Here is an 11,636-nt window from a genome sequence, read left to right as displayed (position 1 = left end):
TAAAGGGGCAGGGCGGGTCACTTAATCCAGAGGTAGGGAATCCGGGATCTCTGGGCACCCTAACCCCTGGGCTGCAGGGAGCAGGGAGGCCCCATACGGAGATAAATAGCCTCCCAGCAGCTCCGGCTCCAACGCGACTCCACCATTTTGGAGCAGCTGCCCGAGCCAGGCCACGCCCACAGCAACAGCGGAGATTAACTCCATAGCAGCCAGGCAGGAAGCAGAAACCCTGTCTGTGCGCAGCTGCACAGCACAAGCCACTAGAGGCCGCTGTTCTCCCAGGAGAAGAGGGCCACAAACCAACAAGAAAGGAAGTCCTTCCAGCCGTCACTCGTCCCAGTTCTGCAGACTATTCCTATCACCATGAAAAGGCAAAGCTACAGGCAGACAAAGATAACAGAGACAACACCAGAGAAGGAGACAGACCTAACCAGTCTTCCTGACAAAGAATTCAAAATAAGAATCATAAACATGCTGACAGAGATGCAGAGAAACACGCAAGAAAAATGGGATGAAGTCCGGAAAGAGATCACAGATGCCAGAAAGGAGATCGCAGAAATGAAGCAAACTCTGGAAGGGTTTATAAGCAGAATGGATAGAATGCAAGAGGCCATTGATGGAATTGAAATCAGAGAACAGGAACGCATAGAAGCTGACATAGAGAGAGACAAAAGGATCTCCAGGAATGAAACAATATTAAGAGAACTGTGTGACCAATCTAAAAGGAACAATATCCGTATTATAGGGGTCCCAGAAGAAGAAGAGAGAGGCAAAGAGATGGAAAGTATCTTAGAAGAAATAATTGCTGAAAACTTCCCCACACTGGGGGAGGAAGTAATCAAACAGACCACGGAAATACACAGAACCCCCAACAGAAAGGATCCAAGAAGGGCAACACCAAGACACATAATAATTAAAATGGCAAAGATCAAGGACAAGGAAAGAGTGTTAAAGGCAGCTAGAGAGAAAAAGGTCACCTATAAAGGGAAACCCATCAGGCTAACGTCAGATTTCTCAACAGAAACCCTACAGGCCAGAAGAGAATGGCATGATATATTTAATACAATGAAACAGAAGGGCCTTGAACCAAGGATACTGTATCCAGCACGACTATCATTCAAATATGACGGTGGGATTAAACAATTCCCAAACAAACAAAAGCTGAGGGAATTTGCTTTCCACAAACCACCTCTACAGAACATCTTACATGGCCTGCTCTAGATGGGAGCACTCCTAGAAGGAGCACAGCACAAAACACCCAACATATGAAGAATCGAGGAGGAGGAACAAGAAGGGAGAGAAGAAAAGAATCTCCAGACAGTGTATATAACAGCTCAATAAGTGAGCTAAGTTAGGCAGTAAGATACTAAAGAGGCTAACCTTGAACCTTTGGTAACCACGAATTTAAAGCCTGCAATGGCAATAAGTACATATCTTTCAATAGTCACCCTAAATGTTAATGGGTTGAATGCACCAACCAAAAGACACAGAGTAACAGAATGGATAAAAAAGCAAGACCCATCTATATGCTGCTTACAAGAAACTCACCTCAAACCCAAAGACATGTACAGACTAAAAGTCAAGGGATGGAAAAACATATTTCAAGCAAACAACAGTGAGAAGAAAGCAGGGGTTGCAGTACTAATATCAGACAAAATAGACTTCAAAACAAAGAAAGTAACAAGAGATAAAGAAGGACACTACATAATGATAAAGGGCTCAGTCCAACAAGAGGATATAACCATTCTAAATATATATGCACCCAACACAGGAGCACCAGCATATGTGAAACAAATACTAACAGAACTAAAGGGGGATATAGACTGCAATGCATTCATTCTAGGAGACTTCAACACACCACTCACCCCAAAGGATAGATCCACTGGGCAGAAAATAAGTAAGGACACGGAAGCACTGAACAACACAGTAGAGCAGATGGACCTAATAGACATCTACAGAACTCTACATCCAAAAGCAGCGGGATATACATTCTTCTCAAGTGCACATGGAACATTCTCCAGAATAGACCACATACTAGGCCACAAAAAGAGCCTCAGAAAATTCCAAAAGATTGAAATCCTACCAACCAACTTTTCAGACCACAAAGGCATAAAACTAGAAATAAACTGTACAAAGAAAGCAAAGAGGCTCACAAACACATGGAGGCTTAACAACACACTCCTAAATAATCAATGGATCAATGACCAAATCAAAATGGAGATCCAGCAATATATGGAAACAAATGACAACAACAACACTAAGCCCCAACTTCTGTGGGACACAGCAAAAGCAGTCTTAAGAGGAAAGTATATAGCAATCCAAGCATATTTAAAAAAGGAAGAGCAATCCCAAATGAATGGTCTAATGTCACAATTATCGAAATTGGAAAAAGAAGAACAGATGAGGCCTAAGGTCAGCAGAAGGAGGGACATAATAAAGATCAGAGAAGAAATAAATAAAATTGAGAAGAATAAAACAATAGCAAAAATCAATGAAACCAAGAGCTGGTTCTTCGAGAAAATAAACAAAATAGATAAGCCTCTAGCCAGACTTATTAAGAAGAAAAGAGAGTCAACACAAATCAACAGTATCAGAAACGAGAAAGGAAAAATCACGACGGACCCCACGGAAATGCAAAGAATTATTGGAGAATACTATGAAAACCTATATGCTAACAAGCTGGGAAACCTAGGAGAAATGGACAACTTCCTAGAAAAATATAACCTTCCAAGATTGACCCAGGAAGAAACAGAAAATCTAAACAGACCAATTACCAGCAACGAAATTGAAGCGGTAATCAAAAAACTACCAAAGAACAAAACCCCGGAGCCAGATGGATTTACCTCGGAATGTTATCAGACATACAGGGAAGACATAATACCCATTCTCTTTAAAGTTTTCCAAAAAATAGAGGAGGAGGGGATACTCCCAAACTCATTCTATGAAGCTAACATCACCCTAATACCAAAACCAGGCAAAGACCCCACCAAAAAAGAAAACTACAGACCAATATCCCTGATGAACGTAGATGCAAAAATACTCAACAAAATATTAGCAAACCGAATTCAAAAATACATCAAAAGGATCATACACCATGACCAAGTGGGATTCATCCCAGGGATGCAAGGATGGTACAACATTCGAAAGTCCATCAACATCATCCACCACATCAACAAAAAGAAAGACAAAAACCACATGATCATCTCCATAGATGCTGAAAAAGCATTTGACAAAGTTCAACATCCATTCATGTTAAAAACTCTCAGCAAAATGGGAATAGAGGGCAAGTACCTCAACATAATAAAGGCCATCTATGATAAACCCACAGCCAACATTATATTGAACAGCGAGAAGCTGAAAGCATTTCCTCTGAGATCGGGAACTAGACAGGGATGCCCACTCTCTCCACTGTTATTTAACATAGTACTGGAGGTCCTAGCCACGGCAATCAGACAAAATAAAGAAATACAAGGAATCCAGATTGGTAAAGAAGAAGTTAAACTGTCACTATTTGCAGATGACATGATAGTGTACATAAAAAACCCTAAAGACTCCACCCCAAAACTACTAGAACTGATATCGGAATACAGCAAAGTTGCAGGATACAAAATCAACACACAGAAATCTGTGGCTTTCCTATATACTAACAATGAACCAACAGAAAGAGAAATCAGGAAAACAACTCCATTCACAATTGCATCAAAAAAAATAAAATACCTAGGAATAAACCTAACCAAAGAAGTGAAAGACTTATACTCTGAAAACTACAAGTCACTCTTAAGAGAAATTAAAGGGGACACTAACAGATGGAAACTCATCCCATGCTCGTGGCTAGGAAGAATTAATATCGTCAAAATGGCCATCCTGCCCAAAGCAATATACAGATTTGATGCAATCCCTATGAAACTACCAGCAACATTCTTCAATGAACTGGAACAAATAATTCAAAAATTCATATGGAAACACAAAAGACGCCGAATAGCCAAAGCAATCCTGAGAAAGAAGAATAAAGTAGGGGGGATCTCACTCCCCAACTTCAAGCTCTACTATAAAGCCATAGTAATCAAGACAATTTGGTACTGGCACAAGAGCAGAGCCACAGACCAATGGAACAGACTAGAGAATCCAGACATTAACCCAGACATATATGGTCAATTAATATTTGATAAAGGAGCCATGGACATACAATGGCGAAATGACAGTCTCTTCAACAGGTGGTGCTGGCAAAACTGGACAGCTACATGTAGGAGAATGAAACTGGACCATTGTCTAACCCCATATACAAAAGTAAACTCAAAATGGATCAAAGACCTGAATGTAAGCCATGAAACCATTAAACTCTTGGAAGAAAACATAGGCAAAAACCTCTTAGACATAAACATGAGTGACCTCTTCTTGAACATATCTCCCCGGGCAAGGAAAACAACAGCAAAAATGAGTAAGTGGGACTATATTAAGCTTAAAAGCTTCTGTACAGCAAAAGACACCATCAATAGAACAAGAAGGATCCCTACAGTATGGGAGAATATATTTGAAAATGACACATCCGATAAAGGCTTGACGTCCAGAATATATAAGGAGCTCTCACGCCTCAACAAACAAAAAACAAATAACCCAATTAAAAAATGGGCAGAGGAACTGAACAGACAGTTCTCCAAAAAAGAAATACAGATGGCCAACAGACACATGAAAAGATGCTCCACATCGCTAATTATCAGAGAAATGCAAATTAAAACTACAATGAGGTATCACCTCACACCAGTAAGGATGGCTGCCATCCAAAAGACAAACAACAACAAATGTTGGCGAGGCTGTGGAGAAAGGGGAACCCTCCTACACTGCTGGTGGGAATGTAAGTTAGTTCAACCATTGTGGAAAGCAGTATGGAGGTACATCAAAATGCTCAAAACAGACTTACCATTTGACCCAGGAATTCCACTCCTAGGAATTTACCCTAAGAACGCAGCAATCAAGTTTGAGAAAGACAGATGCACCCCTATGTTTATTGCAGCACTATTTACAATAGCCAAGAATTGGAAGCAACCTAAATGTCCATCAATAGATGAATGGATAAAGAAGATGTGGTACATATACACAATGGAATACTACTCAGCCATAAGAAAAGGGCAAATCCAATCATTTGCAGCAACATGGATGGAGCTGGAGGGTATTATGCTCAGTGAAACAAGCCAAGCGGAGAAAGAGAAATACCAAATGATTTCACTTATCTGTGGAATATAAGAACAAAGGAAAAACTGAAGGAACAAAACAGCAGCAGAATCACAGAACTCAAGAATGGACTAACAGGTACCAAAGGGAAAGGGACTGGGGAGGATGGGTGGGTAGGGAGGAATAAGGGGGGGAGAAGTAGGGGGTTATTAAGATTAACATACATGGGGGGGTAGGAGAAAAGGGAGGGCTGTACAACACAGAGAAGGCAAGTAGTGATTCTACAACATTTTGCTATGCTGATGGACAGTGACTGTAAAGGGGTTTATAGGGGAGACCTGGTATAGGGGAGAGCCCAGTAAGCATAATATTCGTCATGTAAGTGTAGATTAGTGATAGCAAAAAAAAAAAAAAAAAAAAGGGCAGTTCCTGTGTGGTAACCTCCAACGAGTTCTACACAAGGGTATAAAGGGCATATAAAAGTGTAGGCAAAGGGTCTGTTTGTGTTTATACAGAGGATCAAAGCCTAATTGGGCTACCCCGAAAATGAACTAAGATACGATATGAAAAAGAACTTCCAACATCAGCACTCTCTGGAAGACTCATGCCAGAAGATGATCATCAAAAAACCCCAACCAAGATCCACGCACTGCTACAGCTGTAGATGCACTCATCCCACCAGTTCCTGGACTTGCCATGGGAATGAGGAAGGAGATATCTAAGCTGACCTGTGCATACAGTAAAACAACAAAATTGGACTGGATCTATACTGTTGGAACTCAACCAAGAATTTGGAGAAGTGTAAATTGTAGCGCTCCAAAGTCTTACAACTACAAACTATTTTCTGTTAAAAGAACATATGGCATGTGAACAGTCCCCAGGAATGGGTTGTTTTAATTTGTCTGATGTCTCTCAGACTGTTCAAGTTCAGTTGGACAATATCCACCATATCATAGATAAGTTTTCACAAATGCCTAAGGTGCCTAACTGGTTTTCTTGGTTTCACTGCAGATGGCTGGTAATTACAGATATGCTTTGGTTATGTAACTGTACTCCTATTATGTTAATGTGTGTGTGCAATTTAAGTAGTAGCTTAAAACCTATACATGCTGAAGTTACTCTACAAGAAGATATATCAAAGAAATAATCAATCTTCCCATGTTTTCTTCCGCCTGCTACTTCTATAGCTTTTCTTCTTCCTTCCTAATTACAACCCTTAAATAGAATTCGTGCCTCGTATCAAATTTACCGAGTATCATAATTCTTCCAAGTGGTAAAGATACCTCAAGACAAATGCTGGGCATAGAAGCCACAGGGCATAAATATGCAAAGAAGTAAAAAGCTAACTTTTTCAAACAATAAGGCTTCTCTCTCACTTACCAACTTCACATTTCCCTGTATGGCCCCGGAAGATGACTGGTTAGCCAGAGACGGGTAAGATTCCTCAAGGGAGGAACAACCTAAGACAGGCACAGTCGCAGGGGGGCCATCAGGTGAGAAATTGGGGATCAACAGAGGTGAGGCTTAGAACCTCACCCCCCCGTTCTGAGAGAAATCTTCTGCATATGTGGATGTTTTATTGCCCTGGTCTAGCTTGGATTAACACATAGTCTACAGGCACACACCTGATCATCTACATGTGCTCTCTTACAACACTAAACTATGTTTTCTACCTTTATCTTGTATCTACCTACCACTTCAGCATTTTATTAAAAATAATAATAATAAAGAGAGAAATGTGGTATCCACATATAAATCAAGTATAAAAACCAAATGAGTATTCATATTTGAACTGACTGTTTATAGTTCAAAATGCATGAGCAAAACCGAAAGTTTCTGTGATGACTGCCCTTGTACTGTTCACTATGTAACTTATTCATTATGTAAGAATTTGTTCTACATGTAAAAACTTGTTTATTATGCCTCAGAAGATTGGAGACTGACAAAAATTAGGCTTGGGGTGGAATAATGATTGTGCATTGAGCATTGACTCCCCTATACAGAATTTTATTGTCGTTAACAACCATTTAATCAATAAATATGAGAAATGCCCTCACAAAAAAAAAAAAAAAAAAGAAGGACAGACTTCCAATGGTAAAATAAATTAGTAACCGGGATGTAATGTATAGCATAAGGAATATAGTCAAGATATTGTAACAGCCTGGTAGGGTGATAGCTGGAACCTAGAATTATGTATATAAATGTTCTACCACTGTGTTGTACACTTGAAACTCATGTAATGTAATACTGTGTGTCAACTACCCTTCAATAAAAAATAATTATTAAAAAAAAAAAAAAAAGAAGTAAGTTAAAGTCTCCCATTATGATTATAGTTTTGCACTTTTTAAAATTCCATTGTTTTTTGCTTTATGTGTGTTGAAGTGATACTGTTTTTGGTATTCCAGGGCTACGAGAAGTGTGTACAGCTTGGAACTGCTTATTGTTCCTTTCAGGATAATGTATTGTCCTACGTTATTCCCCAAATGCCATTTGCCTTAAATTGTGTTTTATCTGGTCCTAATATCTTGTCACTATCGTTATTTAGGTTTGTGTTTGCCTGATATATTTTATTTGTTTACATCCCTTGATATTTCTGTGTGATTTTGTTTAAAGTTGTGTCACATGTAAGCAGAATATAGATGGATTTAAACATTTAAAAAAAAATAGTTTGCTTTGTAAATCATACTGTTTTCTTTCACGGCTATCAACTCTGTGATTGTGGCATGAAAGCAGCCATAGACAATAAGTAAACTGATGGGTGTGGCTGTGCTCCAGTAAACCTTTTATTTAGAAACACCAGCAGTGGGCCAGATTTGCCACGAGAGCTATAGTTTGCCAACCTGAATTAAAGCCATCACTGCTGTATTCCACAAGGTGTTCTAGTCCTAATTCTGGAACTATCTGGTTGTGTGGTCTTGACATCACCTTTTTCTCACCTGACCTTAAATTTTTCCTTTACAGTGTGAGGAGGTTGGAGTAGTTCTTTAGAACTACAAAATTCTTACATTCACAGAATGTATATTACTATGTAAACCAAAAGATACATCCTACAATCTAGTTGAAAAGATTATTGGCCTGAAGAGAATATTTATTGTGTTTGTACTTAGTATTACTGCTCACCTGCACAGGCTAAAATTCTATGATTTTACTTGAACAAGCGCTGTCATGCAAGAGATACTGATCAATAGCAATATCATCTTGGCTCCGTCAATGTCAAATAGATTTTTCCATCCATGGAAGCAGGAAGTCAGCCAGATATGCAGAATGAAAAACAAACTGACACTTTTAATGACAAATGGGTAGCAAAGCTTTATTGATTACAAGAATAAAAATGAAATCCTAGGGAGTTGATGCTGGGTGATATTAACGAAGGTTAAAAAAAACATACAATTAACTGATCTGGAAGGATAAGCTATAGTGAGGGACACTATGAAACAGGAAGCAGGCATCTTCAGGGAACACAGTATTTAACTGAAGGGTATTCTGTTTATCATCATCTTCTTCATTGGCACCTAAATAGCATGTAATTCAGTGCACTGCAATATCATAGGAGGATATTTTTGCTTTTATTCCCTCCATTAATCTTCCCTGTCAGGCTGTTGCCAGAATTACAAATAGGAATATTTATGCTAATAGCTGCTACAAGGAGAAAAACACATGTGAAATGCTCTGCAGCTCTCAGTAAAATCAGGGCAACATGTAGGTTTGCAGACAGCTAACTCTCTGCAGCTTTTTATCAGTGATTCCCAAGGGTGGTGGGATTTTTGCCCCCAGGGTCCATCTGGTAACACTTGGAAGTGTTCTAATTGTTCCAACTGGAGGAGTGCTACTGGCATCAAGTGGGTAAAGAACAGGGATGATACCAAAAATCCTACACTGCACAGGACAGACACACACAACACAGTATTATCTAACCTAATGCACTGCCAGTGCCATATTTGAGAATTCTGCTTTCCAGAGTTGAAAAAAGCATCAGCTGACAGTGACTGGAGCTTTTTAATCACTGGGAACTCCAGATCATGATCATGCATCACACAAAAACAGCACATATTTAGACCACCCCCAGGAGACTTTATTGTGTAGCCTAGCAACATTTCAAGGCAGGTGTGTAGTGTCAAAAGATTCTGCAGAAGTGCTAGAGAAAAGCACCATACCTATTTCTAGCACTTTTTCTAGGTAGGTCACAGATTCCAAAACCTATTCCAGAAATAATAAATGGCTCAAAATACTGAAAAACTCAATGGGACTAAAATATCATTTTTAAGTATAATAAATGCCTTTATTACTGAGTTACATAAGATACTATTTTTTAAAAACCTATAATATCAAGAGTTCAAAATAAAAATCATAAACATGCTCAGGGAGATACAGAAAAATATTCAAGAACTCAGGAATGAATTTAAGTTGGAGATCCAATCATTAAGAAATTCCATATCTGAAATGAAACATACAATGGAGGGATTTAAAAGAAGATTAGATGTAGTAGAAGAGAGGGTAAATGGAATAGAAACAAGAGAAGAGGAATACAAAGAAGCTGAGGCACAGAGAAAAAAGAATCTCTAAGAATGAAAGAATATTGAGAGAACTATGTGACCAACCAAACGGAACAATATTTGCATTATAGGGGTACCAGAAGAAGAAGAGAGAGAAAAAGTGATAGGAAGTGTTTTTGAGGAGGTTAATTGCTGAAAATTTCCCCAATCTGGGGAAAGAGATAGTCTCTCAAGCCATGGAGGTTCACAGATCTCCCAACACAAGGGACCCAAGGAAGACAACATCAAGACATATAATAATTAAAATGGCAAAGATGAAGGATAAAGACAGACTTTTAAAAGCAGCCAGAGAGAGAAAAAAGATCACATACAAAGGAAAATCCATCAGGCTATCATCAGACTTCTCAACAGAAACCTTACAGGCCAGAAGGGAGTGGCATGATGTATTTAATGCAATGAAACAGAAGGGCCTCGAACCAAGAATACTCTACCCGGCAAGGTTATCATTTAAATTTGAAGGAGGGATTAAAAAATTTTCAGATAAGAAAAAGTTGAGAGAATTTACCTCCCACAAACCACCTCTACAGTGCATTTTGGAGGGACTGCTATAGATGGAAATATTCCTAAGGCTAAATAGATGTCACCCAAGGGATAGACTAAGAGTACAGAATGTGATTCATAACATACAAAGAATGGGGGGAGGAAGAAAAAAGAGGAAAAAAAAAAGAACCTTTAGGTTGTGTTTGTAATAGCACACGAAGTGAGTTAAATTAGACTGTTAGATAGTAAGGGAATTACCCTTGAACCTTTGGTAACCATGAATCCAAAGCCTGTAATGTCAGTAAGTACATACCTATCGATAATCACACTTATCTGTGGAGTATAACAACAAAGAAAAAACTGAAAGAACAAAACAGCAGCAGACTCACAGAACCCATGAATGGACTAACAGTTACCAAAGGGAAAGGGAGTGGGGAGGATGGGTGGGAAGGGAGGGTTAAGGGGGGAAAAGGGGCATTACGATTAGCAGACATAATGTAGGAGGGGGCGAGGGGAACACGGGGAAGGCAGTATATACAGAGAAGACAAGTAATGATTCTATAGCATCTCACTACACTGATGGACAGTGACTATAATGGGGTATGTGGGGGGGACTTAATAATAGGGGGAGTCTAGTAACCACAATGTTGTTCAAGTAATTGTACATTAATGATATCAAAATTTTAAAAAAAACCTACAGTATCAAAAGCATTGTGGATATTTTCTAACCAAAGGACATCATACACAGTGAGAGAGTCTTCATCTCATTTGAATTATGTCTTGACAATCACATGCAACATCAGGTTTTACTGTAACTTGTGATGTATCTCCAACAGGATATAATTTATCAGCGGGTCAAAGAGCTGGAAAATTAATATCTGTTTAGCTAAACAGATCACATCTGTTAGCAAACTTGTCCAAATAACTTGGCATCCTTGCATATAACATATGTAGACAGAGACCATCTATCATTTGAATTATTTCTGGAACCCACAGGCTTGTTTCCTATGCATTGTGTAGAAACATGTATGTGCTTGCAAACCTGCACACACTTTGTATGAATTCTTTATGCACAACTTGTTGTTTGTTTGTTTAAAGTGAAGTAAGCACTGAATCATGACTTCTACAACTTTCTTTTAGTTCTGTTTCTTCATTGCATTGTCCTTCCACCTTGCCAGCAACTGGTATCATTCACACTTCAATTCACTCCTAAACTACTCCAGGTAATAAGGTCTCAGCAAAAGCAGATAGAGTGTTTAGGATTACATTTCAGGGTCTGATAAAAAGTTCCTGCATATGTTCCCTAGTGCCTCATTAACCAAAAAAGAACTCTCTATTCCACCTTTCAGGGACTTCCCCAAGCAAAAGCATGTATCCTCATGGTGAAAAAACATAAACTGGGGGGTCAAGTCAATCCGGGTCCAAAACCTATCT

This window comes from Manis pentadactyla, chromosome 8 (assembly GCF_030020395.1).
Source record: "Manis pentadactyla isolate mManPen7 chromosome 8, mManPen7.hap1, whole genome shotgun sequence".
NCBI lineage: Eukaryota > Metazoa > Chordata > Mammalia > Pholidota > Manidae > Manis > Manis pentadactyla.
This window is presented reverse-complemented; position numbering follows the sequence as displayed.